Raw genomic sequence first — 13,638 nt, forward strand, 5'->3', positions numbered from 1 at the left:
ACATAAGTAATTTCCCCAACTGCACTGGAATAAAATTTAGCAACACTCAGTTTACCCAGGTTTTCAGAAATGGAGAGACAGGCTCACACTGTTAAAGGTGGAGACTGAATGTTTCAATGCCAGTTAATTACTTAATTAGTTAATTAAACAAACAGGAGGCATCACTGATGATCATGCTTATTTATGGAGAGGATGTTCACATCACTCAAACAACACGACCATGAAATCCAGCGGACCCAAATAGACTTGGGGTGTAACTGATGCCAGTTTGAGATCATAACAAGACATCTAAAATAGAGATGGAGATATTGATCATATTTAATCTATATCCTCTGTTTGTTTTTGTGAATAGCATTGTCATTCTGCTGTTTAAGCCAAATACTTAAGAAATATGTTATCATCCTCTATTCCTCCCCATTATCCATCAAAGCTCTACATATTTTCTACACGTTTTCATGAATTCATGTATGAGAATATCCTATGTTGCTTGTGGAAGGAGGCTGGTGTTGTACAGCAGCAAGTGAAACCACTGCCTGCAATGCCTTCATCCCTCACGAGTGCCTGTTCAAGTCCCAGCTGCTGTGCTTCTGATCGAATTCCCTGCTAGTAGCCTGGGGAAGGCAGTGAGAGATGTCCCAGATATTTGGGATACTACTACCTATGTGGGAAATTCAAATGGAGTCCCAAGGTCCTGGCTTTCCTGCTTCAGTCCTGGCCATTCTGGCCATTTGTGGAGTGAACCAACAGGAAAAAAATCTCTCTCTCTCAACTTCTCTCCCCCTCTCTCTGTATGTTTCAAATAAATATGTTAAAAAAATAAGTTATTTCTTATTTGTCAGAAATTAAACTTCAACTGACCGTCTTAAATTTTACTTGCTAGATCAGGCAACCATAACTCAAAATAATATACAATTTTTAATAAAAAAAGAAAAAATCAGGCCTTAGATTCCAAATGCTATGCTATGAATGAATGCATAGGATAGATTATCTGTATGACAGACTCATATATTAACACCAGATTTACATTTACTTAACCTGCATAGCATTTTGTATGTTTAGATGGCATTTTCTAATATCCTCTAAGAATGGTCAAGCCACAGAATATTGGATGAGGACCCGGCATGGTAGCCTTGTGGCTAAGGTCCTCTCCTTAACGCACCAGGATCCCATATGGGCATCAGTTCTAATCCCAGCTGCCCCGCTTCCCATCCAGCTCCCCGCTTGTGGCCTGGGAAAGCAGCCAAGGACAGCCCAAAGCCTTGGAACTCTGCACCCAGATGGGAGACGTGGAAACAGCTCCTGGCTTCGGATCGGCACAGGTCTGGCTGTTGTGGTCATTTGGGGAGTGAATCATCGGATGGAAGATCTCTGTCTCTCCTCTCTTGTATAGCTGACTTTGCAATAAAATAAATTTTAAAAGATATTTTTTAAAAACCAATATTTGATGAGTACAGATAAAGTGTACAGTGGGTAAACAAAATCTTAGTTTTGACATTAGCTGATTCCTATTCTAAAACCTTGATAACCATATCATATCCACAGGAAAATGTGAAGTGTTGAAATTCTTCACATATCTTTTCAATTTATGCGTTGCTAAAAAAAAAAAATCTAACCAATATGAGATACTGTCAGGCTCCCTCAGACCTTAACAAACCCTCTATCATGCATGACCTGTTTTTGAAATGAGATTTTGTGAAATACAGAACACCTTTTCTGGCATATTTGCCATCAGCAGATTGCTTGGTACTTGCTTCTACATTCCCACCTGGGGACTGTATATTCAGGCAATAGAACCAACCTTAGTTCAGGCTAATAAGACACTCCCTTATTTCCCAAAGACTTCTGAGAAGGTTAGGAACACCTCGCCACACCTAACCAACTTGTGGGTGCTGCACTAAGGAAAGCACCATTCTTGCCATCCACACTTAATAGCCATCTTAATTCACACACCTACCTCGGCTTGCACCAGTGACACTCAAGACTGGCCAAGATCTGCTGCTGCCACCATCAAGAGCTGGGTGCCCCCATTTGCCAAAAGATAAATTCTATGCATATCTATCTCTTCATATCGCCTATTTTGAGCTGTTTTGTTTTGAAATTTTTATTTATCTAAAGTAGAAAGATGGGTGGAGAGGGAAAGAAGTCAAGAGAGATTTCCCATTTGCCAATTCACTTACTAGATGCCTGCTACAGTTGCAGCCGGGCCAAACCATAACCAGGAGCTGGGAATTCAATTGAGTTTTACCATTTGGGTTGCCATGATGCAAGTATTTGAGCCATCACCTTCCACCTCCCACAGGGTACATTAGCAGGAAGATAGAGCCAGAACTCTGAGCCAGATGTGGATCCAGGTACTCTGATGTAGCCTGAGAGTCTTAAATGGTGGCCTAACTACTGGGCCAACATTGCCCCCCCCAAATATTGCTATTTTGTGTGAATGGCTCTGTGCCCCAGCAGCAAGGAAAGTTGAGAACTTGGATTCTGGCTTCTGCGGTGGGTAAACTCAGCTTACAATTTAGAAATCTTTCCAAGTAGACAAAGTGGATGTTCCAAAGGTAACAGCAACTAAGAAATATTGGGGAGGAAAAGGTACATATACTTTGAAGTCAAATACATCTTACAATCATTCTCTTCTATGGAGCACAATTGTTAAAACACGAGCTGCAGAATCAGGTGACCTTAGGTTCCAGTTCCAGTTTGGCCTATTTCTGAAGAGAAGAGGTCAGATAGCATAGCCCTTCTAATAGGCTGTCTTCTCACCCTAGAAGAAGACACATGAATAACATTCACCCCTCAGCGGATGGCATGAGGATACTATGAAAAAAGTAAAGAGGCATGGTGGTGGAGATTAAATCCCCTGAAACAGATGCTCATCATCATAAATGTTGTTGCTGCTGGTCATCTTGCTTTTTAAATAATTTATTTTATTTATTTTAAAGTCATAATTACAGAGAGAGAAAGAGCAGGATATCTCCTTAGAGGAAGACATATTGTATCTGCTAATTCACTCCCCAAATGGATGAGAAGGGCAGGGCTAAACCAGGCTGAAACAGGAACCCTGAGATTCTTCTGGGTCTCCTACATACATGCAAGGGCCTAGGCATTTGGACATCCTCCACTGCTTTACCAGGAAGCTGGACTGGAAGTAAAGCAGCAGGGATATGAACTGGTACCCACATGGAATGCAGGCACCGCAAGCAGTGGGTGCAGTGCCGGGCTCATCTTGCCTTCTTAAGTCTTTTTTCTGACAAGCACATAAGAGTGCTTTTTTCTTAGCAAGTTTCAGCAATGACATTATTGCAAAAGGTATGCAACATTTTTAAAACAATTTTTTCTTCTTGCTGACCTCATTGAAAAAAGTAGAAAATAAATAAAAGCAGAGACATGAAGAAGTCCTCAAAATCCCACCTTCTAGAGAAAACTATTGCCACAGCGTGGTGCATGTTTGTGTGTCAACACATGCTTTTAGCCACCATGGAAGCACCGGTTGGTTGATTTGGGTGGGCCCAAATTGTCCATGAGGTGTGAGCTGCTGTGACTCTCAGGGTGGCTGTAGGCTATCCAGTTCCACCCTCTGGGCACCCTTCATCTGTGTTCTCTCCACCTTCACCCTGGAAGGGGAAAGCACCCTTAGAGTTCTTGTTGCTAGGTTGCAAGTTTTGTTCTATTTACTAATTTTGTTTTAGGAAGCCTTGGGTTTTATATGTTAGCCTCATGTTTCTAAACAAGCAGAGTAGAGAATGCTGGGAGATTCTTTGGCTCAGTAGGGGCCTTTGAGAGAGCAAGAGGGGAAGAAAATTATTCTTTTATTGTGAGATTTGCCAAATGATCTCTGAAAAGCTGTGATATCATTCATGTGCTGTGCCAAGCTGGATCGAAACTGCTCATCTTGGCAGCCATCTAGAGTGAGTGTATAACTCCTTGGGGTGAGTATAGGCTTTTATCAGAAATAGTTCCATAGGCAGTATTTACATAACTGTGGTGGAGTGTGAGAATAAACACAGCTGTGGCATTGCCCTAAATATTTCTATTCAGCAGGGAATTAAAAGAGAACTTTATCGCTGAACTACAGATAAACACAATTCATCAAGCAGTGGTCAGTTCAACTGGGGAACAAAATAGGAGTTATAAAAGATTGGCCGGCTGGAAATAGCTCCAATCAGCCATCCTGACTTCATTGCTCCTTTGCTCCCTCCCTCCCTCTCCTTCCCTAGTTCCAGAAATGTAGGACTCATCCGCTCACAAGGAAGTTGTCTGGAGTTCTTTATTCTGAGAAGAAGCTAACTTCCTGCTTGGAGGGCAAACTCAGGTTTCCGGTGGGGTCTACCTGAGTCTACACACTTAGAGCTACCTTGTTCCTGTCCCTCATTTACTTACACTGTGGTGGGGAGTGTCTGGTGGGAGGAGATGTTTTAACTGCATTGTGTGTGGAAAGGGACACTTGAATGTCATGCTTATAAATTGTCTGCTTCAGACAGTTTCTGGGTGTTCAGATGTTATCAGCATCAGTGTGGTCCTGACTCAACAGCACACAGGAAGGTAGTGCCATGCTCTGTCAGTTTCCAGAACTTCTATTACAATATCCAACACACTAGACTATCTTTAGAGAAAGAAGGTAAAAATCAAGGTTTCGGCAGGTTGATTGTTTCTAAAGACTTGCCTCTACTAGCTTCTTGTAGTTGCTGCAGTTTTGGGTCTTCCTTGCCTTGTGGTTATATCATTCCAAGCTTTGCCCCCATCTTCACATCAACTTCATGTCTGTGTGTTTGTTCAAGTTTTTTTTTTAATCTGTCCCAGTTACACTAATTTATTTCAGACCTATCAGAATCCAACAAGTGGACAAATAAGATTAATGGGTAGGTATCCCATCCCAATTCTTAGATTAATTACATCTGTAAAGATCCTATTTCAAATAGATCACACTTTGAGGTTCCTCATGAATAAGAATTTTGGAGGATTTTTAGAACAGGGACCATTTGAACCACCTGCCTCTACAGCACCAATCTTCTGACATCTAGTCCTCAGATCACACAGAATGAATGTAAGGAGAAAGCCTGTTCCCAGAGGAAAGAGAAATCAGGACCAGGCACCCAACGACCACCAGCTGTCCATGAGGAAGCCTGGTTTATAAATGGCAGAACCTAAATTTGCACAAGGCTATTTAAATCATTAGCCTAATCATGCTTCTCCGTTTTCACCTGTTCCTCTTCAATTATCTTGAATGAATAATACATGCAGGTGGAACCAAATTCAAAAGATTCAGAGTTGTGCTGAAGTTGAACTTCTGATTTTATTCTCCTGTGCTTTTCTGTTTTCTGCTGCATTGCACACCTCTGCTTGTCTGGCCCGAATCATTTCAACAATCCAGGCTCAGTTGCATTTTAACGCATTTCTTAGTTATTCTTCAACCATAGTTTTTCTTGGTTTCTTCCTTTCCCCTGTTCCCATTTCACATCCTCATCTTTCCATGTGTTTATATATTGATAAGTAATTATAAGTAATTAGTATCCTTTAACTGCCTTTTAAGAAAAATGTGCAACATTAAACATTTCATTCTACAAAATGCTTCTTCTTTGATTTGTTGGCAATAAAATAAACAGAAAGAATAAATCATTTCCTCCTCTCTTTTCAACCACCACTATTTCAGGTTAACATAAGCCATGCAATAGCACAGGAACTTGAATACATGTTTATAGATGTACTATGGCCACCATGCATGTTAACTTGTATCCAGAATTCATATTACTATTTTGAGTAGAAAAAAAAATGTTACACTGGAGTAAAAGTCAGATCTTATTCAGTTTGCTCAAATCTTTAAGTATCTAACATGTATCTGTCCCTAAAATGAGGTACCTATTTCAAGATATAAGAAATATTCCTTGTATAATTTTTTAAATGTTTGTCTATTTTTAACTACTAGAAAGGCAGCATGGCAGGCAAAAAGAAAGACAAATTTCCTATTTACTGATTTATTCCCCAAATGTCCACAACCGTAAGAGCCAAATAAGGCTGAAGCCAAAGGTCTGGAACTCGATCTGAGTCTCCCACATGTAGGACAGAGGCCCAGAACCATCATCTTGAACTTGAACCATCATCTACCTCCGAGGATGCATTAGCAGGAAGCTAGATTGGAAGCAGAATAGCACAGACTTGAAGTCGAATTCTGCTAAGGGTAGTAGCATCCTAGGTGGTGGTTTAATTACATGTGCTATAATGCCCACTGTTGTATAATGTTTTGGCATTCCCCAGGGTTTACTATATCCTGGTGGACAAATAATCTGGAAAAGAGTTGGACCAAAGACTGCCCTGTAAGAGTCATTGGCACACTATAAGTTAATTATGCACAAAATTGGGGAGGCTGTTCATTATTTCCTAGAAATATTGATGCAAATGAGCTTGGCACTGTAACACCTCATGCATATGTTATTATAGAATCTTCCCTATAGTCTTGAGAGGAAAGCATATTGAGACATTCCATAGCGAGACATTTGAGACTCAGAGGAGAGGTAATTTGCCTAAGATCTCACAACCAACAAATCTTAGGGCCAGTCTGAAGTGCAAACCCACGTATCTTTCAACATGCGTGCTTTACATCAAAGAGAACAAAGACTGCTAGTTATTCAGCTCAGGAAAGAAATAATATGTCTCTTATTACACTGTGATGTGCATTGCACTGAGTCACATTTCATTAAAGTGAGATAAGAAATCGAACTAGAGTAAAGAATGTGCTTTTAGGTCTATGCTAGGTGATGCATATATGTATGATATATATATAAGTGAAAAATAAGGTTTTTGTGCAAAAAAATATGGAGCTATATGCATAGCTTTTTCACAATATGCATTTCACATGACCCTTTTAAAAATGTTTTTGTTTGAAAGGCAGAGACACAGAGAGATGGATAGAGACAGGAATCCCATCTACTGATTCATCCCAGACTTCTGCTATAGCCAGGGCTTGGCAAGGCAGGAGTCATGATCTGGGTACTCCATGTGCATTTCCAAAGTGGGTGATAAGGACTCAGTTCTGTGTGCCACCACCTGCTGTCTCCCAGAGAGTACAAGAGCAGGAAGCTAGATTCAAGGTTGGATCTGAGGATCAAACAGGTATTCCAGTATGGAATGGGAGCATCTCCAGCAGCTCCCATGGGGTGTGTGATCACCCCATGACCTTATCTAAGATCTTGAGTTGTCACCAAGGAGTTTTTTGGACTTCTGGACTCCAGATACGCATCACTTTGTTTAGATAGTAGAGCTCACTAGCACAAAAATAAAAAATGTGTCCCTCAGTTTCTTCCTCTCCTTTGGACTTGATTGGATTAAGGGTAGTGGGTAAACAAAGGCAACTATAGTCTTGTTTATTCATTGGACACTCTGAGAACCTTTGCTGAGCAGGGTAGGATCTGGTGTTTAAACCTTGCCTCAAAAGTAGTACAGGAACCCCCAGCCCTTGACTTTCAGGCTGCAGCAACAGAAACAAATGAAAACGACAGAAGCTCCTTCATTGTGCTACGGTCGGAGTAATGGCCAGTGATGAATATGCTGAGCATCTTGGAGTGTGATAAGCAGAATAGAAGGCAGAAGGGATTTGGACTTTAATAATTGAACCAAGTCTTACTTATATGCAAGCTATATATGTACAGTTTCTGTAGTTTTCTGTCTGTCCATTATACCTTAAAAATTAATAATAATAATAACACATGCTGTCAAAACCTGGGTCTCCACATCACTGCCCTACACCTTTGTTTACAAGTCTGCCTACTCTGAAGGGCAAGCTGACAACTCAACCATGAATATTGTTCTTTTTTTTTTCTATTTTACTGACATCATTCATGTGTATGTATGTGTGTGTCTGTATCTAAGTTTGTCCCATCTGGAGAATGGCTGCTTCGCAACCTGTCCTTGAAATACAAGCCTAATTCTTCAAAAGATATTATTGTAAATGGAAGACTTGCAAGTTTCAAATTCCTAGAATAATATGTCTTGATAAAATAATTTGAAAGGCAAGTTGAGTTTTCAGTAATACTCCCAGAGAATGCTAGCTTTGTTGTGCTTGTGACATTAAAGGAGAACTTTGGGAGGGGGAGAAACATTCCTATGGTCTTACTGCCCATTTCTTTGGAAATTGCCCAAGAGGCATGTGATTTTTTTTTTCCCTTCTGGATGATGACAAATGTCACCTACACCCACCTCTGTTTCAGCACATAAGACCTGGAGAGTTTAAATGAGGAGACTTGTTTTGTGCATTTCTTAAGAATGCTAATTACTACTAAAATCCCTCCAGAGACATGCCACTTTCCAGATCTTACCTTTTCTACAGTTTAAGTTTGTAGGCAGAAAACATTCCTCCCCCAGGTTGGTTTTAAATGTTAATGAGGCCAGATTGCATTGAGACTTCTTACTTTCAGGTGCTCTGCAGAATAGTTTTTTTGAAATTCCAAAGTAGGTTTTTATCAGAATAAGACACTATTGGGCATATTTGTTGATGACAAAATAGTGGGCCTCAAACCCTGCACAAGGCAGTGGCTGCCCTCCAGTTGGATGTGTCCAGTCTAAAGGAAAGGGCACTTGCCACATAGTACTTAAATTCATAGGTCTTTATTTCTAACGTAATTTTGAATTTCAGTATCACCAATTGTGTGCCATGATGTATATTTCTTCTTCCACTCTTCCTCCATGATTCAGTTTTTTTTTCTGTTAAATGAGGTTAATAACTCCAATCAGGGCTTTAGGAACATTGCATATAATAACATAAGTGGATTTCAAATTTTGTATGGCGCAGAGTACATTTGCAATGAATGGCAGTAGAATTGTTAAGGGATAAAGGAAACTAAGAAATTTCATGTAGCTTGGAATTTCCCAACCTTTTTATCTTTTGACAGCAAAAATACATGAATAAGTTATAATTATTTACTTATATAGATAGATATAGATAGATGAGGGAATACTTTTCTTTCATTCTTGCAATGAAAATCATCCATCTAAAAGTTATAGAGACAGAAAAAAGATCCATGGTTTCCCAGGAATTTGGAGTGGTGTTCAGAAAGGGAGGTCATGATGAAAAGGTTCAGCATCTTCTTAGAGAAGAATATCTATTTGAAAGGGTGAGTCACAGAGGGGAGGAGGGGCAAGAGAGAAAAAGAAAGAGAGCAGGAGAGAGAGAAAGAGACCCATGCACTTGGGCCAATTTCCACTGCTTTCCGGCATCCTGGCAATGAGGCAGTCAGATTTAAACCCATACTCATATGGGACCCCAGAATTGTAGGCAGCAACCTAACCTATTACACCAGAATGTCAGCCCCCAAAGTACTGTATATTGATTATAGTGGTACTTGTACAAATCTACACATGATATAATGACAGAGAAATACCCATTCTCATTGTACCAACATCAGCCTATTCACTTTAAAATTATAATATGGTCTATAAAATATAGCATTTAAGGAGCCAGTGCAACGGCTCAATAGACTAATCCTCTATGTGTAAGCACCCACATCCCATATAGGTGCTAACTCGTGTCCCAGATACTGGAGTACTTCCGTCCAGCTGTCTGACTGTGGTCTGGGAAAGCAGCAGAAGATGATCCAAAGCCTTGGACCCTGCATCCTCTTGAGAGATACAGAGGAAGCTCCTGACCCTGGCTTCAAATTAGCTCAGCTCTAGCCATTGTAGCCATTTGCAGAGCAAACCAATAGATGAAAGATATTTCTGTGTGTTCTTCTATCTATAAATCTGCCTTTCCAATGAAAATAAATAAATCTTATATATGTGTGTGTTAAACTAGATTGAAAGTATACTAAACTGTGCAATTTCATATTTATATACAATTAATTCCCCAAAAAAGTAAAAATAGGTTCCCATGAGACTGCAGTTCCCATGTCAAGGTGGCTGGGAGCAGCTGGTTCATGGGGACTTGGGGTTGCAGGCTTGCAGGGGAATAGCACTTGAAGGATGCACAGGGACCTGGGGGTTCACATCCAGGCAGGCTGAGGCTGAGTAAGCCTGGAGAGTTCCCCATGTGCTTGATCCTAGGCAGTGTGGGGAGATGGGAGGAAAGTACCGCAAGTTAGCATGCTGGCCTTGTGTGCTGGTAGACCAGACCTAGGGAACTTTGAATGGGCCTGGATCTTGGCCACATGGAGGTCCCAGGCCAGCATACATGCCAGAAGCTTGGGACACTGGTGGGCAGGCAGAGCTCCAGACCAGCACAGCACCCACTGAACTTCGCAAGGTGAAGTTGGGGAACCCAGGCTTTCCTGGGCACAAGGATTATAAATTGATTGGGGAATGGAGCAGGGGGATATGGGGAAGGGAGGACCATTGGAGGAGTGTGTTACAGGTGACTTCTGATGGACTCCCAATGGTAAGGCCAGTGTAATTGCTGGTAAGTGAGGAGACTAAGACCACATGAATTAGAGCTGGAATAATTAGCATGAAACACTGCTGACTAATACACACCAGCCTACATAAAAGCTAAGGCTGGGTACCTGCCTGGCAGGGAGAGATCACAGCACCAACCAGTGAGTGTCAGAATAGGGAGTGGGTAATGTTAGGCTGGGCCATGACACTAACCAGCATGTGAAAGAACCAAGTCCAGGGGTAGATTCTGTGGGGGATATATAGGCCTACCACAGTGGAGCTGCAATTCCCACTGGTTAGCTTAAGAGCTGGGATGGTGATGTGCTGAGCCAAGTATGACCACTGAATCCTCCAACACTCGTAGATACTGGGGTCGGGAACAGGCTTGGCAGGTCCAGGCTGCCTCACCCAAAGATAAACCCAAAAAGAGTGTGGGATAGTCAGGCCACAATATCCACCAGCTAGCTCATACAAAGGACAGGACAGAGAGGGAAGGTTATTCTGGGTAAGGGCTTAGCATCCCTGGCATGTATGAGATTTGGGTCTAGAAGTAGACATGGCGGGAAAACTTGGGAAACACTCCTGGTAGGCCATAGTTCCTGCTAGAGAGCATGGGATTCAGGCTGGTGTTGGTCAGTCAGAGCAAGGTAGCTCCATGTATCAGCAAGTGTGTGGGTTATTTTATGAGGGGGTGGACAGGGCAGCATTAGGTCAACTTTAGCCTACTGGCATGTGCAGGAGCCAGGCTGGAGTGCAGATAAGCCAGGCCAGACTATCATATTTACTGGTTTGCATGAGCCAGGGATGGGAGCAGACTGAGCAGGTGCAGCACCCACCAGTCAGAGTTGGGACTGGGGGCAAGCCACAATAGGTCAGACTACTGCAACATCCGATGGCAGGAGCCAAGATGGGGGATGGGCTATGTGAAGCTGGGTCAGAGCAACCACTGGCATGTACAATATAGATGGCTGATAGCAGTCCTGGTTGGAGAGCTAATGGGATGCCCTGGCTGGGTTATGATTTCCACTGGTGAGTGCGAGAGCCAGAATGGGGAATGGCAATCTGGGCTGGATATGACTGAGTGTCACTCAGAATGGGTGTGTACTGGGTGTGGGGTGTGCCAGACTGGGCTAGACTCCAGCAGCCCCTGGTAGGAGAAGCTGGACTTCATCTCTGCCCCCTGCTGAACCACACGAAATCTGTGTCTGGGCATGGACCAGCTGTGACTGAGCTGTAGAACCCAACAGTAAGAACCAGAATGGGAGTGGGCAAGCTGAGGAAAGGCCACTGTTCCTGCCAGAAGGTGAACTAAGTCAGGCTAGGTCAAGAACCCACCGGTGGGCACTAGATCTGCCACTTGGAGGAGGCCTGATGGAAGATATATGGGAACTCCTCTTTCAGGAGGCAGTTGCTGCAGGTGAGCACAGGAGCCAAGGCTGGGAGCAACCCAGACCAGGCTAGGTTACCATACCCACCAGCACACCTATGGGTCAGGTCTGTGGGCAGGCCAGGCTAGGCGAGTTCATAACATCCACTGGTAGATCTGAGAACCAGGAATGGGTACAGGGCAGACTAGATCAGACCACAACACCAGCCAGTTCATATTAGGGCTAGGACTGGGAGATGGCTGGGTTGGACTAGGTTACAGCACCCATCAGCATGAACTGGTACTGGTGATAGGCTAGGCCAGGCCAAGCTACAGCACTCACCAGCACATGTGAGACCTGGAGGTTGGGGTGTGAGCCCAGTAAGGGACATTTAGGAAGTTCCCATGCTGAGCCACTGCTCTCACTGATAAGCGTGAGAGCTGGGATCAGGGGCAGAATGGTCCAGGCATGGCTACAACACCTTTTGGCCTGCATATCAGTTGGGTTGTGGGAGAGCCAGGCTGGACTAACTAACTGATGTGTGTGTGAGCAGGAGTGTACAGGTTGGTGGGACTTTACTACAGCATCAGCTGGCAAGTGCTGGGACTAGGAGCAAATCCTGTCAAGCTAGACTGCAGAACCACTTGGAGAATGCAAGGCTGGGAGTGGGCCTTTACAGAAACTGGGGACTTCTCTGATGGGCTACTACTCCCACTGGTGAGCATGACAACCAGAGTTGGGGAAGGCATGGCTAGATAGGAGGTGGCACCTGCTGACATGAGTGTAAACTGGATAGTGTGGTTGTTTGGGTTGAGCTAGGCTTCAACTTTGCAATCACCTCAGAAGAGCCTTCTTTGGGGCTCTCCCCAACTGAACCCCTGGACTCAGAACTCCAAACATGGGGAGAATTACAGGTTCTGTGGTCTGACCATGGAGTGCATGTGTCATAGCTGGGCCTATTCAGTGGCTTGGATAAAGCAGTGGACAGCATACACAGATGCACTTGGGGGACATGGCAATCCATTGGAGCCTGCAGAGGACATCTGATACCAAAGCAGATCAACTACCTCAGCCAAGTGTTGGTAGCAAATATCTGGGTGATGGAGACTCTAAGTTGGACTGTGTCATCCGGTGGACCTTGGAGGGTTTCATCATCCTGGGAGTGGTTAGACTTACAGCATCTCAGAACTATTGAACTATCAAAATCACTTGAGCAGGAACCTCAGAGCATGCTCCACATCAGATACCCTGAGATGAGATCAGCTGGCCATCCGCCATCCCTGGGCACTGAGGCCGTTAGAAGGCTTGGTGTGGCTTCCCTCAGATACGGGAAGAAGAAAAAAGAAAATGTGGAAACAATGATCTTACCCACTTTCCCCTGATCCGCAACCCTTCCCATCCTGATCAACTATGTCAACATTATCAAAAATAAAATGAAATGAAATAAAATAAAAAGTTTCCATGAAGCATTTTCTCCTTTTATCACAGTGACAGTAAGATTTGTCCCTCTGTATCGTCACTGAGCCAACTTAGTTTTGGCATACCGTTGGTGTTTGACTTGAAATATAACATGGCTAGTGTGTCTCCCCTACTTGACACTCTTTTCGGTCCAATTCACTCCTTTACTACAAAAGTCCAAGGATTAAGTGGTGGTTAAATGTGTCATAGATAAGTTTCCTGAAGAATGAAAAACTCAGTCATGTTTAATTCTAAAATACTCTCGATTGATTAACACTGAGCAGTAGGCTGAGGCATATAGGTAGATATATCTGTCTGCTTCCTGCCAGCAGCAACAGCAAGGATGTGAGTATATTATTAAAATTCTCTGTGACTTGAGGAGCAAAGGGAATTAGTATCAGTGCAGAAGCCTTGATGCAACACCGCTAATAATTCAATCAACCAAATAGCAGGAAAA

The 13,638-nt window shown here is 43.0% G+C and overlaps 1 protein-coding gene across 2 annotated transcripts in view; it reads left to right on the forward strand.

The window, feature by feature from the left end:
• The window catches only part of SNTB1 (syntrophin beta 1), a 229,638-nt gene that overhangs the window by 133,096 nt on the left and 82,904 nt on the right, over positions 1 to 13,638 (forward strand). The window lies entirely within an intron of this gene.

Source organism: Ochotona curzoniae, unplaced genomic scaffold, assembly GCF_017591425.1.
Source record: "Ochotona curzoniae isolate NIBS_2020 unplaced genomic scaffold, NIBS_Ocur_1.0 contig_3190, whole genome shotgun sequence".
Taxonomy (NCBI): domain Eukaryota; kingdom Metazoa; phylum Chordata; class Mammalia; order Lagomorpha; family Ochotonidae; genus Ochotona; species Ochotona curzoniae.